At 53.4% G+C, this 23,927-nt stretch overlaps 1 protein-coding gene across 1 annotated transcript in view; it reads right to left on the bottom strand.

The window, feature by feature from the left end:
* The window catches only part of LOC133357049 (zinc finger and BTB domain-containing protein 7A-like), a 51,720-nt gene extending 35,354 nt beyond the window's left edge, over positions 1-16,366 (bottom strand). Inside the window, exon 1 of the mRNA XM_061574790.1 lies at positions 16,019-16,366. The gene's annotated coding sequence lies outside the window, so the exon portion shown is untranslated. The remainder of the gene's footprint in view (positions 1-16,018) is intronic.
* Between the last annotated feature and the right edge of the window lie 7,561 nt (positions 16,367-23,927).

The following is a 23,927-nucleotide window of genomic DNA, read 5'->3' as shown; positions in this document are numbered from 1 at the left end:
ACAACATTCGCACTGGAATTGTTCTGGGTGCTCAAGCGGTAACGAATTGGCACGCGTTGTTGACGTGGCAAACCTCGATTTAAAGCTTTCGTGACTGCAGGGATTCATCTTCTTGGTTCTTTCGGTAAAGTCACGTGACTTTACCGAAAGAACCAAGAAGGTGACAAACCTCACTAATTGGCTGTGTCGGACGGTGGCGGGTTTAACGACACATTTATATATTTACGCGCTCTAACCCAAAAATCCTGCATTATGGATGAGATTGGTCGCGAAAGCCTCCTCCTACTACTGCTACTAGGTGTTAAACTACAACGAGTGTGTCTGAGTTTGAGTTGGGAAACGTAGCGGTGGCGGCGGCGGTGGTTTTAATGCCAACCATTATTTTTCGTGGACCCTCCACCACCCGACGGGATTGTTGCGACGTCACTGCCCGCAAGGCGAGTCCTTTTTAGCTCCGGTTATTCTTTTTCTTTTGCGCCAGGTATTGAATCCAGCCCACCTCCCCTTTGGCCAATTTGTCAGATTTCCTCCCGGGGGCCGATTCGCTCGAAGCTCAAAGCGAGCAAACTGCAGCGGCGTTTGAAACAAAAAAAAATCGGCGTCAAAATAAAAGCGCGGCCCGGTCGTTTTTCATTTTTTTTCCACGGAGTGGGGAAAAAAACCAGCCGTGGAATAAAAAACAACTTGCACAAAGCGACTCGCTCGGTCGGCAGACCGCAAGGGGAGCCTTAACAACGACGAACGCAAATAGGCAGATTGCATTCGAGAACAGTCACATTTTCTCCACCGCTCACTTGCACAACACGAACGCAACCCGAGATCTGTCATCTGCGCTGCTATTTCTGTTCAGAAAGCCAAATTTGGCTCAAATTGTCCGACCGCTACAAACGCTTCGCGGGCTAGGGGTTTGTGTGTGGGCACACACACACGCGCACGCAACATACATACACGCGCACACACGTACAAACGTACATACACGCGCGTACACACGCGCACACGCGAAACCATACATACACGCACGCACAAATATACACGCGCACACGCACAAACACACAGGTGCACACTCGCAAACATACACATGCGCACACACGCCCAAGCATACACACGTACACACGAGCACGCGCGCATGTGTGCGCGCGCGTGTGTGAACACACACGCGCGTGAACACATGCACGCACGCAACTGCACGTGCACAGGCTACATACACAGGACACGCAAACACATAGAAATGTGTACGTGTTTATCTGTACACGCGTACACACACACACCTGTCTACCCTTGATCACGACTAATCGCTCGGCCTCCATAGAGCCCAGTGTATAGTGTAGTGTATAGTGGTGTAGTGTATAGTAGTGTAGTGTATAGTGTAGTGTATAGTAGTGTAGTGTATAGTAGAGTAGTGTATAGTGTAGTGTATAGTGTAGTGTAGTAGTGTAGTGTATAGTAGTGTAGTGTATAGTAGTGTAGTTTATAGTGTAGTGTATAGTAGTGTAGTGTATAGTGTAGTTTAGTGGTGTAGTAGTGTAGCGTATAGTAGTGTAGCGTATAGTAGTGTAGCGTATAGTGCAGTGTATAGTAGTGTAGTGTATAGTAGTGTAGTGTATAGTGCAGTTTATAGTACTGTAGTGTATAGTAGTGTAGCGTATAGTAGTGTAGTGTATAGTAGTATAGTGTATAGTAGTGTAGCGTATAGTAGTGTAACGTATAGTAGTGTATAGTGTAGTGTATAGTAGTGTAGTGTATAGTAACATATAGTAGTGTATAGTAATGCAGTGAATAGTGTAGTGTAATCAATCCATAGAGCCCAATGTGCTCGCTTACCAACCATTCCCCTGTTTTATTGTTTTACATTTTTATTGTTTTATTATTTCCTTTCTACGTGACTTTACCGAAACAACCAAGACTATCATCCCCCTGTTAACGACGGGCTGTTATAGGTACAGTGAATATTAATTATTGCACTGATTAACCGTGTTTTAGTATTACGTGCTTATAATGTTGTTAGTATCTTTACGCATTCATATGCATTGTTTAAATCTTAGAAAGCTAATTATTAGGGTGAGAAGCGGTAACTTTCGATGATATTGGAACTGATTAAGCTTAACGACCAATGACCATCTTTAAGAAGGGTTCTAACCGTGTATACAAATGCACGTAACACAGAGTACAAAGACAAAGATCCCCCGTGTAGCCTCAACAAGACTGCTGGGGCAAGTGCTGTTCTCGAGCGCCTGTGAAGGCCGGAACGCCACACGAGGGGGTGGCGTGGCAAGGACCACGCCAGGCCGCCTTTGTCTCCCCAAAGATGTTTTATTTTGCATCAAGTATTAAGGAGTCGACCCAGGGGAGGCCCATGACCAGTTCAGATGATGATCGTGGTGGCTATGAGTGGGAAATTGAACTCGAGTCGTTGCACAGCGCGCTAACCGCTGCGCCACCGCTCCCCACCACACACGAACTCACAGACTCACCACTGACGTTCACCATCCCCGTAAACCGATGCACCACCGCTCCCCACCACACACGAACTCACAGACTCGCCACTGATGTTCACCATCCCCGTAAACCGATGCACCACCGCTCCCCACCACACACGAACTCACAGACTCGCCACTGATGTTCACCATCCCCGTAAACCGATGCGCCACCGCTCCCCACCACACACGAACTCACAGACTCGCCACTGATGTTCACCATCCCCGTAAACCGCTGCGCCACCGCTCCCCACCACACACGAACTCACAGACTCACCACTGATGTTCACCATCCCCGTAAACCGATGCGCCACCACTCCCCACCACACACGAACTCACAGACTCGCCACTGATGTTCACCATCCCCGTAAACCGATGCGCCACCGCTCCCCACCACACACTAACTCACAAAACTCGCCACTGATGTTCACCATCCCCGTAAACCGCTGCGCCACCGCTCCCCACCACACACGAACTCACAGACTCACCACTGATGTTCACCATCCCCGTAAACCGCTGCACCACCGCTCCCCACCACACACGAACTCACAGACTCACCACTGACGTTCACCATCCCCGTAAACCGCTGCACCACCGCTCCCCACCACACACGAACTCACAGACTCGCCACTGATGTTCACCATCCCCGTAAACCGATGCGCCACCGCTCCCCACCACACACGAACTCACAGACTCGCCACTGATGTTCACCATCGCCGTAAACCGATGCGCCACCGCTCCCCACCACACACGAACTCACAGACTCGCCACTGATGTTCACCATCGCCGTAAACCGATGCGCCACCGCTCCCCACCACACACGAACTCACAGACTCGCCACTGATGTTCACCATCGCCGTAAACCGCTGCGCCACCGCTCCCCACCACACACGAACTCACAGACTCGCCACTGATGTTCACCATCGCCGTAAACCGATGCGCCACCGCTCCCCACCACACACGAACTCACAGACTCGCCACTGATGTTCACCATCGCCGTAAACCGATGCGCCACCGCTCCCCACCACACACGAACTCACAGACTCGCCACTGATGTTCACCATCGCCGTAAACCGATGCGCCACCGCTCCCCACCACACACGAACTCACAGACTCGCCACTGATGTTCACCATCGCCGTAAACCGATGCGCCACCGCTCCCCACCACACACGAACTCACAGACTCGCCACTGATGTTCACCATCGCCGTAAACCGCTGCGCCACCGAACGCGCACGGTCGGCTACGTACGGTGAGAAAGAAGTGCAACACACACGCACGATAAGTGCCACCGCGCCCCCAGCCCTTCCTCCCTCCTGCACGCACACACACACGCACACACACACGCGCACACACACACGCACACACACACGCGTACACGCACCCACGGCCGAGATGTTTACGGCACCGCAGCGCTGCCAGCACTGGCGCCGTTATCTCGGTGACATTAACGAGCTGCGGGCGGTGCCACCCCGGTTCACTTCGGCCGCTGCGTCGATAGCGGCGTGGGCAGAGGTAGCACCGCTACCGCTTGTTGTTGTTGTTGTTTCTCCGCCGAGCCCAGGACACCCACGCTCGCAAAACAAACACAGCAGCAGCCTTCACACTTCTCATCGCATCGCAGAGTTCACCTGCACTCCCATTTGTTTAGTTATTGGGGCTTTTGGCCCAATAGCCCCAATAGCCCCAACAGCCCCCAATGTCCCAATGTCCCCAGGAAGACCAACCCCACCTCTGTAGTCCGGTATCCGTCCCGTATCTGTCTGTCCACAAAAAAACCAAACCCCAAGTACGTTCCTTTGTGTTTTTACAGCCTTCTTGGGAGTGCGATATTTCCAGCAGCACTGGATCGACTCGCACAGAGACCCACAGACTAACACAGAGATCCATAGAATCACATAGGGACCCACATACACAGAGATTCATAGACTCACACAAAGACCCATACATCCACCCTATCAGCCTCCCACCATCCGATGTCACAATTTCCATCATCATCACATGATGGTGATGGAATAAAGTCGTTAAAACCTTAGTTTTTTCAGCCATGCATGTGCCACCGACTAATGCTCAACAATTACACAATCGGCTTTCATCGAATTTCGTTCATCGTCAATTCAAGCCACGTCCCTGATGTAACCACGTGGTTGATCACCTCACCCCGGCGACACCGCATGGGTCATCGCTGCCGCACGAGAGGGCCGGCCACAGGAGCTCCCCTGACCGTAGAGGAAGAGGAGGGGGAGGAGGAAGAGGAGGAGGGAGGGAGGAGGGGGGGAGAGAGGAGGATGGAGGAAGAGGGTGGAGGCAGGATGGAGGAGGACTCATGTCTCTTAGCTAGAGGCCAATGCGGTGGAAATTCCACATTCCCACACCAGAGGCCAATTTTTACAAGGGACGAATGGAGGAGTTGATGATGATGCTGCTGCTGATACTGCTGTTGCCACTGATGATTACGTTAATGATGAAGCTAAAGGCTGTTATGCCACCACTGCTGCAAATGACACTGACGTACGCACGTGTGTTGATCCTCCTTCGCACCGTACGTAGGCAACCGCGTGTATCGGGGGTGCGGGGGAAGGACAACAAACTAAACACGAAAAGCGGTTCCGATGAAGCCGATGCTGCTGGTGATGAAGGATCTGCTGATGATGTCAATGATGACGCTGATGCTGCTGCTCATGATGATGCTGCTGATCATGCTGTTGTTATTCCTATTGCTGTTCATGATGCCGATGACGACGACGACGACACTTCAGTCACTGGAATGACAAGTTAAATAAGATCGTCCTTGCCTTCTCAACTCAAGAGCCGCTGAATATTCACCGTAACCCTAGCCCACCCACACAGACACAGAAGTGCTGATCATGATCAGCACCTCAAATCGGTACGGTATACGAGAGGGTGGGTGGATGGGTGGCCAGCAACGCTGATACTGACACACGGCACCAGGTACTCGTTTTAAGGCTAAGTCGATCTAGGAGAGGCCCGGGACCAGTTCAAATTTTCACTACTGTTATCGGTCGTGAGCGGGAATCGAAACTCGGGTCGTCGGGTTCGTATCTCAGTGCGCTAACCGCTGCCCCACCGCTCCCCACACACAGACACACTCATAAACACACACAGACAGAACTTCCTTCCTGTAACGACTGTAGGAGCTTCCGCACATCTGCACATTGCAACTTGCAGCCACAGAGAGACAGACGCACACACGCGCACATGTACGTACAGACCCACACACACAAAAGACAAAGACCCCCCCCCCCCCGTATAGCCTTAACAGACTGTTGGGGCAAGTGCTGTTAGCGAGCGCCTATGAAGGCCGGCACGGCACACGAGGCGGTGGGTGGCCAGCTACACGCCCGGCCGCCTTTGTCTCCCCAGTGGCGATGTTTACACACCGCACCAGGTACTCAGCTGAGGCCGAGTCGACCGATTCAGATAATCGTCACCGGTGGTGGCTGCGAGCGGGAATCCAACTCGGGTCACCGGGTTCGTAGCGCGGCGCGCTGACCGCCACACCAACGCACCCCACATAGACACACACACGCGTACACACACACACACGCGTACACACACCACACACACACGCGCACGGGAGACGCTGCCTCTGCGACCGCGAGCACCGCGCTGGACCCGCGATCCGCAGGTCGCCGGTTCGACTCCCGATCAGCAGCGGCCGCCGCCTCCCGTGTCGAGCGCGGGTGGTGGGGTTCACCACCACAGGTCGACGGTCGGGCGGGTCGCGTGTGGCGGGGCACGGCGTGGGCCCTCTCACCTCCCGCGGGGCACGGCGTGGGAGTGTGAACACCCTCAAGAGGGACACGGCGTGGGAGTGTGAACACCCTCAAGAGGGACACGGCGTGGGAGTGTGAACACCCTCCAGAGGGACACGGCGTGGGAGTGTGAACACCCTCTAGAGGGACACGGCGTGGGAGTGTGAACACCCTCAAGAGGGACAACGGCGTGGGAGTGGGAAACACCTCCAAGAGGGAACACGGCGTGGGGAGTGTTGAACCCCCTCTAGAGGGACACGGCGTTGGAGTGTGAACCCCTCCAGAGGGACACGGCTTGGGAGTTGCACCACCCCTCCAGAGGACACGGCGTGGGAATGGTGAACACCCTCTAGAGGACAACGGCGGGGCAGTGTGAACCCCTCAGATGGACCGGCGTGGAGTGTGACACCCTCCAAGGGACCGGCGTGGGATGTAACACCCTCCAGAGGGCATGGCGTGGAGTGTGAACAACCCCCAGAGGGACACGGCGTGGGAGTGTGAACACCCGCACGGCGTGGGAGTGTGAACACCCTCCAGAGGGACACGGCGTGGGATGTGAACACCCTCTAGAGGGACACGGCGTGGGAGTGTGAACCCCTCCAGAGGGACACGGCGTGGGAGTGTGAACACCCTCCAGAGGGACACGGCGTGGGATGTGAACACCCTCCAGAGGGACATGGCGTGGGAGTGTGAACACCCCCCAGAGGGACACGGCGTGGGAGTGTGAACACCCTCCAGAGGGACACGGCGTGGGATGTGAACACCCTCCAGAGGGACATGGCGTGGGAGTGTGAACACCCCCCAGAGGTGGCTCTAGAGAGCGACCTCCAGTGGAGGCCCCTTCTGGCAGTGGTGCCGTGAGCGAGCACTTGCAGGGCTGCGCCTGCGACCCCTTTTGACGCCCGCACGGATCCGTGCGGTCCCTTCCTTGGGTTCACGACACATTTGTTACGGTTCAACAATAAAGGGAAGCCTTGTTAAACTCCCAAGTATAAACATTGTACGTTTGCATGCAATCCTGTAATAAATACTGCATAGTAAAACATTAAATAAAGTAACATAAATAGAAAACATAAAATAACATAAATAGAAAACATAATAACATAAATTGCCCTGATGCTGGCTCGCTTGTCGTAAGGGGCTCAATGAGTCACCAACAACTGCACGCACACACACACACGGGGGCACGCGCGTTCGCAAGTGCGAGTGGTGTTAGTGAGTGTGGGTGGTGTTAGTGAGTGTGGGTGGTGTTAGTGAGTGTGGGTGGTGTTAGTGAGTGTGGGTGGTGTTAGTGAGTGTAGGTGGTGTTCCTAAGTGAGGATGTTCGTGAGCGCGGGTGTTCGTGAGTCGAGGACTGCCAGTAACATCAGCATCATCAGCCATGATCAATCCACTGCTGAATGAAGGTCTCCCAAAGCCTTCACCGATTTGAATAACAATCCGCCCGGCACGTGCGTGCCCGCGGACTGATTTCGTCGCTCCGTCTCCCCCCCGGGCGGCCGTCCGCTGAGACGCGCTCCCTGCGGCCGGGCTGCCGCTCCGTGACCGTGTCCACGGTCGGTCACCGTCGTCTCCCTCCTCGGCGTGACGCGTCCTGCACAAGCCTCATCGCTTCCCTCAACAGCGATGCGGATGACGACGATGACGACGGTGACGTCATTATCAACTTGCGTGCGTTCTCTAATCCACGCGCTTCCTCTCTCTCTCGGTGTAATTCCAAGAAACACGCCAAGATGCACTGCAACACAAAGACCCCCACGTATCGCCTCCACAAGACTGCAAGTGCTGCTGGCAGCAGCCGACTTGACGCACGGCACTCTGCCGAGTCGACGTAGGCAAGGCCCAGAACCGGCTCAAGTTCAATACTCTGGTCGCCGGGTTCGTGGGGTTTGTTAACCACCCCCCTAGTTCCCTACAATACGCACATGCAGACACACAAAGACAAAGATCCCCCGTCTAGCCTTAACAGGCTGCTGGGGCAAGTGCTGTTAGCGAAGGCCGGCACGGCACGCGAAGGGGGTGGTGTGGCGAGCACCACGCCAGGCCACCTGTGTCTGGCGAGTGGCCACGTGTTGACACGCCGCACCAGGTCCCACACAGGGGAGGCCCGGGCCGGTTCAGATGATCATCACATCCGGGGTCGCCGGGTTCGTTATCGATACGCCACCGTTCCCCAAACACACACACAGCCTCACACACACAAATACACACACACACAGTCTCACATACACACACACAGTATCACATACACAAATACACACAGTCTCATACACAAATACTCACATACACACACACACAGTCTCACATACACAGATACATACACACACAGTCTCACATACACAACTACACACACACACACAGTCTCACATACACACAAAGGCACAAACGTGGTAAGGGCATTCAGCCTTTGTGCATTGTGCAGAAAAACATCAGCAGTGCCTGGAGAAATGCATCATGGTCGTCTTGCGGAAGGTCACCATGAGAATTAATTTGAGTCAAATGCGGCAGGTTACTTATTTTCATGGTGACCCGGGACAAAATATTCGAGGGGAAAAATACAAATAAAATAACGAAGATGTCATTATTTCAATTCCCGTGCACGTACGAAGGGAATATGAATTATTATACATTTCTCGACATTCCTGAGAATGTACCGGCTGAACAGACGGACAGACAGACAAACCGAATAATTCTGCCTCTGATTAAAACAACGACGCTTGAAGAGCATTCAACGGAACATCGGGGCAAAAACGTTCCCTGGTATACCCAAAAGTCCCAGCCTGGACCTGCGCTCGGGGTTTGGGGATCAGCGGGGGGCGCCGAGTGCCGCGGTCCTCCCCCCGGGACGCCCCTTGCTAGCAGCTCGTCCAGGGCCACCCCCGAAGCAACCGATGACAGCTCTCGCATTGAAGGCCGTGCCGTGTGCTTTCCACGCAACGCGTTGCTTGCGTTGTTTGAAACGCGTGGATTTACAACCTGCACGATTGTTCTGCGGTGTTTCTCGTCGCTTACAGATCCCGCACACGAAGACAAAGATCCCCCCCCCCCCCCCGTGCAGCCTGTAACAGACTGCTGGGGCGAGCGCCGTTAAGCGAGTAGCAGCACCCGTGAAGGCCGGCACGGCGCACGAGGGGGTGGGTGGCCAGCACCACACTCGGCTGCCTTTGTCTCCCGAGTGGCGATGTTTACAAAATGTCGCCAGGCACTCATTGCAGGCCGAGTCGACCTAGGAGAGGCCCAGGGCCGGTTCAGATCATCATCGCTGGTTTTCACCGGGTTCAAAGCGCAGCGCGCTAACTGTTGCACCAGAAGAACAACACGGCGCTTGTGCCAGGCTACGTGCACGTTGCACCACACACAGACACTCACATGCACGCAGATTCACGCACGCGTAAACACGCACACGGAAACTTACAATGGCACACATACACCCACACACGCGCCCAGTTCTGCTGATGTCATCACACCTCATCATTCTCATCCTCGCTTCTGCCAGATCCATCCCGTAGTCGTCACCAAGTCACCACCCAACCTCCAAGAAGCACTCAGCAACACGACCACCATCCACCACGGCCTGGCTTAAGGTCTTCTCTTCCTTTTAGTCGCCAAACTCTGGGCGCCACTCCATTGCCCATCTCGGTCACCTGCCCTCCTCCTCCACCCTGCACACCACTCGTCCCACCCATCACCACCTCCTCCTCCACCCTGCACACCACTCGTCCCACTCATCACAACCTCCTCCTGTACCCTGCACACCACTCGTCCCACCCATCACCACCTCCTCCTGCACCCTGCACACCACTCGTCCCACCCATCACTACCTCCTCCTCCACCCTGCACACCACTCGTCCCACCCATCACTACCTCCTCCTCCACCCTGCACACCACTCGTCCCACCCATCACAACCTCCTCCTCCACCCTACACACCACTCATCCCACCCATCACTACCTCCTCATTCTGATCACAAATCCACAGCCATTCCCTAATCGATGCCATTCGAACTCCAAGCTGCTTGCCCGATGCATCCATCCTCTGCATGCACCTGCACTCAAACGGCCAGCAGCTTCACGGAAGGTTCATTGTCGTGCACGTGATGTATGTGCACACATCGTAAGGAGGTACAAATTAAAATGAACCGGCACCAAAATGAAGAGGCACAGGAGTGCAAGTCGTTAGACGGGACTCACGCACCTCCGATTAGCACGGCTGGCTACGTACGGTGCGAAAGAAGTTCAACATCCACACACAGACTCACATAGTCACTCACCCACTCACATAGTCACTTACCCACTCACACAGTCACTCATACAGTCACTCATCCACTCACATAGTCACTCACCCACTCACACAGCCACTCACCCACTCACACAGCAACTCACCCAGTCACAAAGTCACTCACCCACACACATAGTCACTCACCCACTCACAAAGTCACTCACCCACTCACACAGCCACTCACCCACTCACCCACTCACATAGTCACTCACCCACTCACATAGTCACTCATCAACACACTCCACCCATCCTTCGATTATCACGTTTGGCTACATACGGTGCCAAAGAAGTTCAACATACGTACGTACACACGTAAGTACGTGTGTTTATACACGTGTACGTACGTACATACTGAATATCAGCATTCAGTGGGAATGTGGCAAAGAAGAGGCGAAGGTCTTCACTGCACCACCTTTGCTCTCACGACACGGCAGAGCGGCCGAAGCGACACGCAAACCAGCGCTGTGGAAGGTAGGGGGGGGGCGGTGTCGGCGCTCGGAGACGAGGCCGGGAGGGGAAGACGCGGAGCGCGGAGCTTGCGGGCAGCTCGGCAGACGCACGCGGGACAAAGAGCGCGGGGAGCGGGGGGGGGAGATGGGAGCGGGGGGGGTGGAAATGGGAGCGGAGTGGGGAGGAGATGGGAGCGGGGGGAGGGAGATGGGAGCGGGGGGGAACGAGCTCGTGGGCAGTGAGCCGGACGGGACGACTCGGGGGAGGGGAGGCCTTCGTCCGGCGGTGGACGGATGATCGTGGCTCACGGCGACGTTGTTGGGGGGGGGGGGGGGGGGAGAACCGGCAGCTCCGGATCGCGAAACGGCGAAAGCGAATCGCAAGCAGCGTGCTCTGCACACGCGAACCCGCACGCGCTCCAGCGCACGCGACCACGCACGCGCTCCAGCGCGTTCCAGCGCACGCGACCACGCACGCGGAAGGGGGTCCGCGGCACGCAGCTCGAGAAGGAGCGCGGCGCGGGCGCCCGGGGCGGGTGGCGCTCCAAGGAACCCGCGTGGCGATTTCCCGCTCGGCCACCGACGCGGCTCTGTTTTCCAACGCGCCCGGAGAGCGGGAGGCAAAAACAACAAAACACTGAATGGTGAAGAAGCACTCGGAGAGTAACCACCTCACTGCCATCTGCGAGTTGCAAAGCGATAAACGTTTGAGCGAACGAGGCGCGGGCAAACGGTGCTATGCAGGGGGCTGCTTCAAAACAATGTGAACGCTTCCGAGAATTAGCAACAGCAGCGCAAAGAAATGTGCCTCCGGGCTCTGGAGACCACCTGGAGAAGATTCCAGGCACGCGTTGACAACGATGGCGAACGAGCGGAGACTCTTGGACTTTCTGAAGCTCTTAACATCCACTTGTTATCGTGCCACAGTGCACTGTCCGTTCTTTCTCCATTAAAAACGATGGTCCCATGGAAGTGTTCACATTTTTCAAGCACCCTCTGTGCGCGTGCGGATCGAGCAAGAGAGCCAAGGGGTGACGCGGGCGGTCGCGAAGCCGCCAAGAGAGGCGTCTGCCGCAGAGCAGAGGGGGGGCGCAGTGCCCGTGGTGGTGCCCGTGGCGGTGGACAACGCAGGGCAGGGGTGGTGGACTACGCGAGGCAGGGGTGGTGGACAACGCGAGGCAGGGGTGGTGGACAACGCGAAGCAGGGGTGGTGGACTACGCGAGGCAGGGGTGGTGGACAACGCGAGGCAGGGGTGGTGGACAACGCGAGGTAGGGGTGGAGCGTGGCGGGGACGACGGTCAGCCGCCCCCCGTCGCAGCAGCGCCGAGTTCCGTCCCGTAGCCCGTCGTGAACTCGGCTGAACGACGAATCGATTTCAAGTCGAAATTTGAAACGATGCCACTGGCAAATCGCAACGGCTGCGATGCTTTGCGATTTGAAAAGTCCTATTACTTTCTTATTGGAATTGTTTAATTTTTTATTATTTTCACTTTATTTAACTTAACAAGTGTTCTATGTTTGATTGTTCTATTTCAATTAAAACATTTTAATAAATACATGTTGGAAACAATTCATATCTTTTAAGTTCTCATCCTTGCATTAGAATATATAGAGCTGTTCATAGTTGATGGTATCATGTGGTATCACTCCATCACACGTTTTAAATCTGTTACGCAGTGAATATTGAACAGAAGCTTGACTTTAAAAAATGTAATCGCAATATCTGTCAGAAACATCGAAATTACAGATTTTCCCCAAATCGTCCATCCCCAGCGTGAACGTGGCGACGATCTCCTCCAGCCCGACCGCCACCTCTGTGGGGACCCGCCACGCCGCATCGTCGCGGTCGCTGCGGGCCTCCACACAGACCCCTCCACCTCGTTGCCACTCCACCTCGTCGCCGCGCTCCGCAATGCTTCACCCGCAATCTTTGCCCGTGGCTACGTGGGATGGGGCAAGGCAGTTCTACGTCATTATCCGTGATTGTGTCGTGATTGTTCCGTGATTATCCGTGATTGTTTCGTGGATAACAGGAGGTTTGTTGTCCTTCCACGGGACACCACACAATCACTCACCCACTCACACAGTCACTCACCCACTCACACAGTCACTCACCCACTCACATATTCACTCACCCACTCACTCACCCACTCACACAGTCACTCACCCACTCACACAGTCACTCACCTACTCACATAGTCACTCACCCACACACACAGTCACTCACCCACTCACACAGTCACTCACCTACTCACATAGTCACTCACCCACTCACACAGTCACTCACCCACTCACATAGTCACTCACCCACACACTCACCCATCCTCCGATTAGCACGGTCGGCTACGTACGGTGCGAAAGAAGTTCAACGTACAATCCATACAGTTGAATTGTATATAATAATCATAATGTAATTTATAACGAGCACAACATTACGCAGACACGTAAGCTAATGCACGTAGATATTATCTTGACTTCATAGAGCGCCTTAGCTCTAGAAATGAATATTACAATACTTGTACATAGCAACTCTTCTCGACCCATGTACAATGTAACGTTGACACAGTACACACACAGAGAGAGATCTACACACACGTACTGCACAAGACGGAGGGACTACATGAGGCATACGTTGCAGATTTACATTTGTAAGATATGGCATTTGAAGATAGTTTAGGCCTGTTAGGTTTTATTCTTTTTTTTTCATGTTTAAATGTACATTAAATTGTAATTGCTTCCATTGTTACGCACCACATTTTACCATTTTAATAGCTTTGGATATTAAACATTGCATTTGTAATGATTACCAAAAATGCCCATTAGTAAAACAAAACCTTTCATGTGAACGTTTTGATACTTTAACAGCCTGGTGTGCACTGTGCAAGTGTGTGTGTGTTAGTGTTGTGTGTGAGTGTGTTAGTGTGTGTGAGTGTTGTTTGTCTGTATTTGTATTGTTTGTGTGTGTGTTAGTGTGTGTGTGTGTTTGTTTGTTATTCGTGCTTTCGGAGTCCCTGACCCTCTGCTCATGATCATTAAGGACTTTCATGATGGTGAGCGGGCCCGGGTAAACTACGTGGACGGGAGTCAGAGCCTTTCCCTGTACACCTTGGGGTGCGACAGGGATGTCATCTGGCTCCCACATTATTTAACATCTATTTTGACCACGTAGTTCGTGAAGCCTTCAATAGCTGTACCGGGGGAATTTCCATTTGGTACAGATATAATGGGAGGCTGATCGATGCCCAGTTGCGATCAAGAGATGGCTCCCTATTGCTCAAGCACGTTATGGATGCCGATGATTTAGTAATAGCTGCTCATTCAGAGGAGGAGTTGGAGACGCTGCTGCTGAGACTGGAGCGTGCCACTAAGAGGTGGGGCCTTACCATCAGCCCCACCAAAACTAAGCACCTGCCTGGGTATTTTGTACCATCGGACACTCCACCCCCACAACTCCCAATCATTGATGGAGCAGTAGTGGAGAGAGTGGAGAGTTCCCCATACCTGGGCAGCGTGCTCATGATCGGGGCTCCAGTTTAACAGCAGAGGTCTCACTCTGAAGCAGTCGAGCGGCGTTAACTTTTCATCGGTTGCGTAACGCTGTGTGGAAGCTACCTGGTCTGTCGCTCCGCACGAAGCTTCAGGTCTTCTCGGCCACGGTCATTCCCTCCCTTCTCTACGCTTGCGAAACGTGGACCCCCCTAGTGGAGCATCTTCGCCGGTTGGAAACATTTAGGCTGGCCTGCCTACGATCCATCCTGGGTTTAACCAGGCTGGATTGTGTGAGGAGCTCACAAATCCTTGAAAGATCTGGGCTAAGTCCCATCAGTGAGCTCCTCCGGCAGGCAAGGCTGCGTTGGCTGGGCCATGTAGCCCGCATGCCCAGCCACCGCATGCCCAAACAGCTTTTGTTCGGCCGGATCGAGGGGGCTAGACGGGCGCGGCACGGGCTGGAGAAGAGATGGAGTGATGTGGTACAGGAGGACGTGGAGCTGAGTGGACTTGCCGATGACTGGTACCAGCGGTGTCAAGATCGGCCTCAGTGGAGGAGGCTCGTGAAGGACGCTACTGGGCAGTTGGAGGCAGTCGCCCTCCAACAACAACGGAGGGCGGAGGAGCGACGCTCACAACAACGAGCGGAGCGCCGGGTGGCTAAAGCACAGCAAGTTGGCACAGTAGGGGGCACAGGTGGTGCATCAGCCAGTCATCTCGGTCATCTCGGTCAGTCGACCCGTGGCACCTGGGTCTGCCCCGTGACCTCCTGCCAGCGGGCGTTCGACACTTCACGTGGCCTCAAGGTGCACTTGGCCTGGCACAAGCATCGTGGTGACGTCACCGCCACTTAGTGGCGAATGGCGGTTGTTGTTGTTGTATGTGTGTGTATGTGTGTGTATGTATGTGTGTGTATCTTTGTGTATCTGTGTGTATGTAAACACACGTGTACAAAGTCGTACACGTGTGTTCGTCTTTATACGCCTATCACGGTTGGCTACGTATGGTGCAAAAGAAGTCCAACACACATACAATGACGTATGCACGTGTACGGTGATATTCACACATATACATATGTAGATCATTATGCACACATGTTTGATTTGCAGACACATCACATCACATTGTTTATATGATTATGTTCGCACATGTAGAGTGTCCATACATGGCGCTGTTCGCGCAGCACGCCCGGCCGTCTTTGTCTCTCTCTCACAGGGCATTCGACTGGCGCAGAGTTGACTCTGTGGGGTGGGCGCCACACGTGTGTGTGTACACACGTGTGTGTGTACACGTGTGTGTGTACACACGTGTGTGTGTGCGTGTACACGTGTGTGTGTGTGTACACGTGTGTGTGTGCGTACACACGTGTACACACACACACACGTGTACGCCTGATACACTCCAAGTACGATACAGTAAAAAGCAACTCAACATCACTGCCCTGGAAAGGAAATGTAATCGGCGACGTTTCGGGCAACGACCCTTCTGCGTCAGTATTTAGAACGACGACAAAATAACACGACCCCCACAAGCGACCACACGAAGCGTCTTACTTGTTGTTGTTGTTGTTGGTGGTGGTTGTTGTTGTTGTTGGTGGTTGTTGTTGTTGTTGGCGGCTAAGGCCGTCCCAGGTAAGCGGGGCCGATGCGAGTGCTGCTGCTGCTGATGTAGCGAAGCGAAGTTTGCCAATCACAAACAGCTGCCGCTAAACTCGCTTGTATCCATTGCGGAGTTGCAGGGGGGGAGGGGTGGACGGGGTGGAGTTTGTTGTTGTTGTTGTTGTGGTTGTTGTTGTTGTGACGATGACGACGATGGAGACTTTTTGCCACTCGCTTGTTTGCCATTCAACAGCGGAGTGAGCGGCGGCGATGATGATGATGATGTGGGTGGTGGAGACTCGCGGCGGGCCACGTGGTCACGCAAGGGCGGGGAGCTCCTCCCCCTCCCCCCTTCTCCTCCTCCTTCCCCCCCTCCTCCTCCCCCTCCTCGTCCTCCTCCTCCCCCTCCTCGTCCCCCTCCCTCTCAACGTCCCCCTCCTTCCCCCCCTCTTCCCCCTCCTCCTCTCCCCCCCTTCTCCTCCCTCCTCCTCCCCCCTCCTCCACCCACACACAGTGTACACACACACACAGTGTACACACACACACAGTGTACACACACACACAGTGTATACACCTCCACTCTCTGACGACTTTTGTTTTTCATTTTAATGTCCAGATCGGTACTCAGATAAATGTATGTAACGTTGTATGCATGCATTAAATGTTAGATAACCCTTATCACAATGTATAATATCGTGTTTTTCTGCATTACATTTACGTTTAAATATCAATCTTTGAATTAGAACGTTGAACGTCGAGTTCCATCATTTTAAATTATTCAGTTATCTGAATGATAACGGGTTTAAACAGCTTAAACAAACGTGCCATCAAATAATCTCGCCACTGTAGCCAGTTACCCGGCTATGTTTAGTTTCCACGTGAGATCCGTGTCGCGTGAGCTCAGCAGCAGCAGCGGTCCCCGTAGAAGTGCCCGGAGTCATTCGTTTGGAGAGAAAATAAACCTCTAAGGGCACTTCCCGACAAGGTAGAAGAAGGCCGGTACTTGTTACATGGGTAGCTTGTAGGACACACACGAGAGGAATGATCAGAACATCTGAGAATATTGATTTTAAAACCCACAAACTTCGATTTTAAGTTCCCCATAAACATGTTTGTGTCAGGTGTCATTCGGAAACCTTTAAAGTATAAAATTGCGGGGGTTTAATTCGTTTGATATAGCGTTAACCCGCAAATTAACTTAAAGCGAGAACTACTGTTCTATATTTTATTGTTTGTGAGATATTTCGGATTAAAGCGGTTTTGAAAAAAAGATACGCTTCTTATGATGTTCAAGTCTGAACTCTAAAACGGTCAAGGATAGGAGCTGAACCACACAAAGTATTACGTTAATTAGTTTTGTTCTTTCTAATAAAGAAAACAGAATCTTTTCCGATGGGCACGTCTTCAATACTAAGAAGTTGAATCAAATCGTGAACAACTTAAGCGTTTTTTTTTTGTTGCGGAAAAATACCAAATGTTGGGAGTAGTTTTGACTTAAAACTTTCGTGACTGCCGGAATTCTAATTCTTTGGTTCTTTCGTTAAAGTCGCGTAGATATAAAACATGATGACGACCGCTGGTGTTGCGATCGAAACGTCGTGAGTTTTGGGGGTTTTTTTCTTTCTAATTGTATTAATTTTATTTTCTACCTACGTGACATGACCGAAACAACCAGAGATTTAGGAGTAGTTGTGAGTGGTTTGATCGTAGATACAAATTGTAAAAGAGAAAATCCTACCAGGTGAAGTATTACATTTCTTGAAAACTAGTTTTGCCGGGCGAAGACCGCCTCTTGATAAACTCGTGTCAGATCAAATGAAGAACTCGCACGACAAACATCGAGGAACCCCAGAGAGACAGAGACGTGGAGACCCACCCCACTCCACCCCACCACTCCACCACCCCACTCCACCCCACTCCACCCCACCACTCCACTCCACTCCACCCCACTCCACCACCCAACCACCCCACTCCACCACCCCACTCCACCACCACTCCACTCCACCACCCCACCACCCCACTCCACCACCCAACTCCACCACCCCACCACCCACCCCACCACCCCACTCCACCACTCCACTCCACCACCCCACTCCACCACTCCACCACCCCACTCCACCACCCCACCACCCCACTCCACCACGCCACCACCCCACCACCCCACCACCCAACTCCACCACCCCACCACCCAACTCCACCACCCCACCACCCCACTCCACCACCCCACTCCACCACCCCACTCTACAACCCCACTCCACCACCCCACCACCCCACCACCACCACCCCACCCCACGATCCACTGCTGGATGACCCCCCCCTCCCCCCGGCAAGGGGCTGCCACTGCGATGCAACACATCCACGGTGCGCTCGCAGCACGCGAGATCCACGTCACCGGCTCCATCTCCACGCCGCAAACTGCCGGGCTCTCCACGGCAGTCTTGACGCACGGGGGGCTGGAGGCGTGGGGGGGGGGGCTCCGTGAAATTTCTCGAGTCCACGGACGCTCCTCCACCTCCTCCGCACTCTTCGGCGTCGTCACCCCCACCCCTCCCACCTCCCACCTCACTAAGTGGCTGCGTCGGGTGGTGGCGGGTTGAACGACACATTGAGATTTACGCGACCTAACCCCCCCCCCCTCCAAAAAAACCTACATTATGGATGATATTGGTCGCGAAAGCCCTGCTACGTGTTAAACTGGCCTCAGTATTTGGTTGGGGGGGTAAAAACGAAACATCTCCGCGCCCTGCAGACGGACGTTGAACCCACCCCGCACCCCCCGGGGTGTTTCACGACTGGGGGTGGGGCGGGGGCCAGGGACGACGACTCTGGCGCACTCACAGGCCGCCGAGCTCAGAGGCGGCAAGGGCCCTGCCACGTGGCCCGCTCACGGCACACGCCGGCGGCAAGGGCCCTCTCGCTCGAGTTAGCGTCTAAAGCCGCCCGCCCATAACCTGCCACTTGGCCTCCTCTTCCACCCTGGCCCTGCCTGGTGTCTGAAGATACGTCGGTGGGAGTGACCCACACTTCTCCCCACCCACGCTGCTGTGTGCACAGCGGACCCCGTGGGGGGTGAGGGGGGTGGGGATGTGAGAATCTTGCGCGGTTGCTTAAATTGCCGCGACGGGAGATGAAAGTCAAGCGGGCGACCTCTGCACGTAAACTCCAAGCATCGTCACTGGCCACACTCATGCTACAGTTGTTGTGTATAGTTGTGTGGAGCTCTAGATCAACGCTGCTCACTCCACACACGGCAACCTGCTTCGTGTACTCTCGCAGTCGCGTGGTTCAGTTCGGAGGGCTCCAGATGAGAGATTACTGGAATTCATTATCTGTCGTGCACCTTACGCCCACCCCAAACCGATCGCTCTTCTGATCGCGGGTCGGTCGCAAGGCCGGGAGATTTGAATCCCCCGGCGGTGTTGGGCTTCGTGTCAAAGGGAAATAAACAGACGGCGATTATGAAGGAGCCTCTCTGAGAAAGAGAGAGAGATGCCCAGACCCGGGACTCGAACCTAAGCCGGTGCTGAGGTCCATTGCGAGCCAGAGAGGGACCGGCAATCGAATCTAGTTGCTCAAGAGATGCTGGCTTTGCACCTCTGACACGGCCATTAATGAACCCTTTGAGGAAGACCCAAACTAAAGACTTGGAACAGCCAAACTCATGACTGGGAACAGCAAGCTCCCAGCAGTGCTGAGGTTCATTGCGAACCAGAGACACCCAAACTCAAGACTGGGAACAGCAAGCTCTTAGCAGGGCTGAGGTTCATTGTGAGCCAGAGACACCCAAACTGAAGACTGGGAACAGCAAGCTCCCAGCAGTGCTGAGGTTCATTGTGAGCCAGAGACACCCAAACTCAAGACTGAGAACAGCAAGCTCCCAGCAGTGCTAAGGTTCATTGTGAGCCAGAGACACCCAAACTCAAGACTGGGAACTGCAAGCTCCCAGCAGTGCTAAGGTTCATTGTGAGCCAGAGACACCCAAACTCAAGACTGGGAACAGCAAGCTCCCAGCAGTGCTAAGGTTCATTGTGAGCCAGAGACACCCAAACTCAAGACTGGGAACAGCAAGCTCCCAGCAGTGCTAAGGTTCATTGTGAGCCAGAGACACCCAAACTCAAGACTGGGAACAGCAAGCTCCCAGCAGTGCTAAGGTTCATTGTGAGCCAGAGACACCCAAACTCAAGACTGGGAACAGCAAGCTCCCAGCAGTGCTGAGGTTCATTGTGAGCCAGAGACACCCAAACTCAAGACTGGGAACAGCAAGCTCCCAGCAGTGCTGAGGTTCATTGTGAGCCAGAGACACCCAAACTCAAGACTGAGAACAGCAAGCTCCCAGCAGTGCTAAGGTTCATTGTGAGCCAGAGACACCCAAACTCAAGACTGGGAACAGCAAGCTCCCAGCAGTGCTAAGGTTCATTGTGAGCCAGAGACACCCAAACTCAAGACTGGGAACAGCAAGCTCCCATCAGTACTGAGGTTCATTGTGAGCCAGAGACACCCAAACTCAAGACTGGGAACAGCAAGCTCCCAGCAGTGCTGAGGTTCACTGCGAGCCAGAGACACCCAAACTCAAGACTGAGAACAGCAAGCTCTTAGCAGGGCTGAGGTTCATTGTGAGCCAGAGACACCCAAACTCAAGACTGAGAACAGCAAGCTCTTAGCAGGGCTGAGGTTCATTGCGAGCCAGAGACACCCAAACTCAAGACTGAGAACAGCAAGCTCCCAGCAGTGCTGAGGTTCATTGCGAGCCAGAGACACCCAAACTGAAGACTGGGAACAGCGAGCTCCCAGCAGGGCTGAGGTTCATTGTGAGCCAGACACCCAAACTCAAGACTGGGAACAGCAATCTCCCAGCAGTGCTGAGGTTCATTGCGAGCTAGAGACACCCAAACTGAAGACTGGGAACAGCAAGCTCCCAGCAGTGCTGAGGTTCATTGTGAGCTAGAGACACCCAAACTGAAGACTGGGAACAGCGAGCTCCCAGCAGTGCTGAGGTTCATTGTGAGCTAGAGACACCCAAACTGAAGACTGGGAACAGCGAGCTCCCAGCAGTGCTGAGGTTCATTGTGAGCTAGAGACACCCAAACTGAAGACTGGGAACAGCGAGCTCCCAGCAGGGCTGGCTCAGCGTCTATGACCCAGCCATTACGGAGCCTTGAGAGAGACACTCATAGCCAGGCCTTGAACCCATGTCCTCAATGAGGCGCTTTTATATTTCTGACACAGCCATTATTGAGCCCTCTCCCCCTCGCAAGGGACATAAGATACCCAGACCCAGGGCTCAAATCCCATTATCTCAACGGTGCTGACTTAATATTTGTGACGACACTGCCACTATGAACCCCTTCGAGAGACACCCAAACCTCTGGACCGAAACCAAAGAGCCATCGGTGAACCTGGCTGAGCAACTGAGACCATCCACAGTAAACTCCCCCAACCGCCCTGTGCGACTCAGCCACCGTGCCCCGGTCGATGGCCATCGCCCCAGGCCACAGAGGGCGACATCGCCACCTGGTGGCTCCTGGTGGCACTGCGCGGTGGCACGCGACACGAGATGCCCACGGCTTGGTTTGGGCAGCCAGAGGGCGCTGCTCCTCCCCAATATCCTCCTCCTCTCGGCGCACCTTGCAAAATTAAAAGACTAAACTTTTATTTTATTTCCCCAGCCTCTGTAGCTCTTTTCACAAGCGACCTGCCCATCACAAATGATAGTTCAAGAGAAGTGACTTATCACGTGGACAATGTATAGCAGCCAAATACATACATCATAGTTGTTTTGCGTTAGATCGCGTAAATATATAAATGTGTCGTTAAACCCGCCACCATCCGACACAGCCAATTAGTAAGGTTTGTCACGTAAACAGAACGTACCAATGCGTTACTAGTCAAGCCACAACATTGACCTTCTGAGTACAACGTTTCGCCAGTAATTAGAATGAGCTTCATCATGCGACAGCCAGATTTATGGAGAAGTCCTCTGTCCTCCAGCCAAATACAGGACTCTAACCCGTGATGTTGATTATAAATGTGGAGGGAAACCCCGGAGGACCCGGAGAAAAATCCACGAGGCCACGGGGAGAGAGAAAGAAACACGCAAACTCCAAATATACAACAGACGTCAGGGTCGAACCTACAACCTCCTGCATACCAGGCGAGGTAGTTAACATCTCCGAGGCACCGCGGGTACCCCGAAGGGCGGCTGCGATGGTTATAGCCACTTCGAATCGAACTCCCCGGGGTGCGGCATGTTCAACCAGGGGCAAGTCTCTTAAATCCTCCAGCCTCTGTCCACCCAGCAAGTCTCTTAAATCCTCCAGCCTCTGTCCACCCAGCAGCCGTGGATCAGTCCACGAGTTGTTTGTTGTTGTTGTTGTTAACAATGCATGCTTCGCCGCACCGGTAAGCGCAGGTTGGGTGGGCGGCGGCGTGGGGACATGGAGGTGTGCGGTACAACATTGGGCCGTGCGGCACCTGCCCTCTACGCTGCCCACCGCCTGGCTGCCGCAGAGCGGCCCTCTGCGGCGCGGTGCCTGTGATGATGGTCCATTCTCGAGCGCTGTTGCCGGCCCAAGCCCCGCTCAGCGTCTGCGAGATCTGGCGGGATCAGCGAGCTTGGTGACGAGGCCCAGTCGGTCTAAAGCAGTGGGTCTGAGCCTCGGGGTGCACGCAACACCCCTAAGGGCGCGAGACGACCTTTCTGGGGGTGCGAGACACGGCGATAATGTTTTTAGAAGGTAAAATCATCCCAATACAAATTAAGCAAGGACACGTAAGCAAAACTACTTAAATTTCAATTTAAAGCTTTCGTGACTGCAGGGATTCATCTTCTTAGTTCTTTCGGTAAAGTCACGTAGAATGGAAATAATAAAATAATCAAAATAAAACATTAAATATTTTATTGTTTTAATAAAATCATAAAAATAAAACATAATAAAAAAATTGTGTTTAATTTGTATTATTTTATTATTTCCATTCTACGTGACTTTACCGAAAGAACCAAGAAGATGAATCCCTGCAGTCACGAAAGCTTTAAAAACATAATAAAATATTTTATTATGTTTTATTTTTTATTATTTTATTATTTCTATTCTACGTGACTTTACCGAAAGAACCAAGAAGACAAAACTACTTTGTTTCATCAAACCCTACGTAGCTATTAACATTCTACTTTTTTAACGATTGAGAACCAAAGGGGCGTACGGCTGCAGTGAAAGGTGATTGACCACCGGTCTGAACTATGAACTGGACACTCGAACCTATTGCCGCGCTGCTGTGAGGCGCGCGAGTGCCAGGCAGAGCACCGCCACCGACGCTGCCGCACGCGAGGCCGCGGTGCCCGGGGCACGAGCCAAAGTGACGGCGTTGGCTCGTCACGAGGCTGAGACACACAACCCTACTGATGAGACCCCCCCCCCCCCCACACCGAGAAGTGGAAACCGGGCCAGGTAAACTTATTAATTTCACTTGAAAAATTGCTCCTGCCAGAAAACACCCGATAAGGTTGATCGGCAACCGGATTAAAATATAAAAATCACTTTTGGCAAGTGATGTCCGCTTGTTGATTTCCTGACGTTGTTGAACCACATCCCGCCGCGGTCATCGGTGTTGTTGAATGTGGCAGGGCCGGCAGGATCAATGAGAAGCCGACGGAGAGCAGGAGGCGCACGCGGTTGGAGGAAGGGTGCCCGCATGGCGCAACCGTGCGGGTGGCGGGGGTGGCAGCGTTATGCGACGCATCGAATCATATTTATGCTGGAAGAATCCGATAAGCTATAAAGCTCTTTGTCAAAGACGTCCAGTAGGGGCACAAGGGGGGGGGGGGGTCTCGAATCAAGCAGATACATAAATAAAACAAATATTCAGA

The sequence above is a fragment of the Lethenteron reissneri genome, chromosome 56 (genome assembly GCF_015708825.2).
Source record: "Lethenteron reissneri isolate LAM-NWPU_2019-01 chromosome 56, ASM1570882v1, whole genome shotgun sequence".
Classification (NCBI taxonomy): Eukaryota; Metazoa; Chordata; class Hyperoartia; order Petromyzontiformes; family Petromyzontidae; genus Lethenteron; species Lethenteron reissneri.
This window is presented reverse-complemented; position numbering and strand designations above follow the sequence as displayed.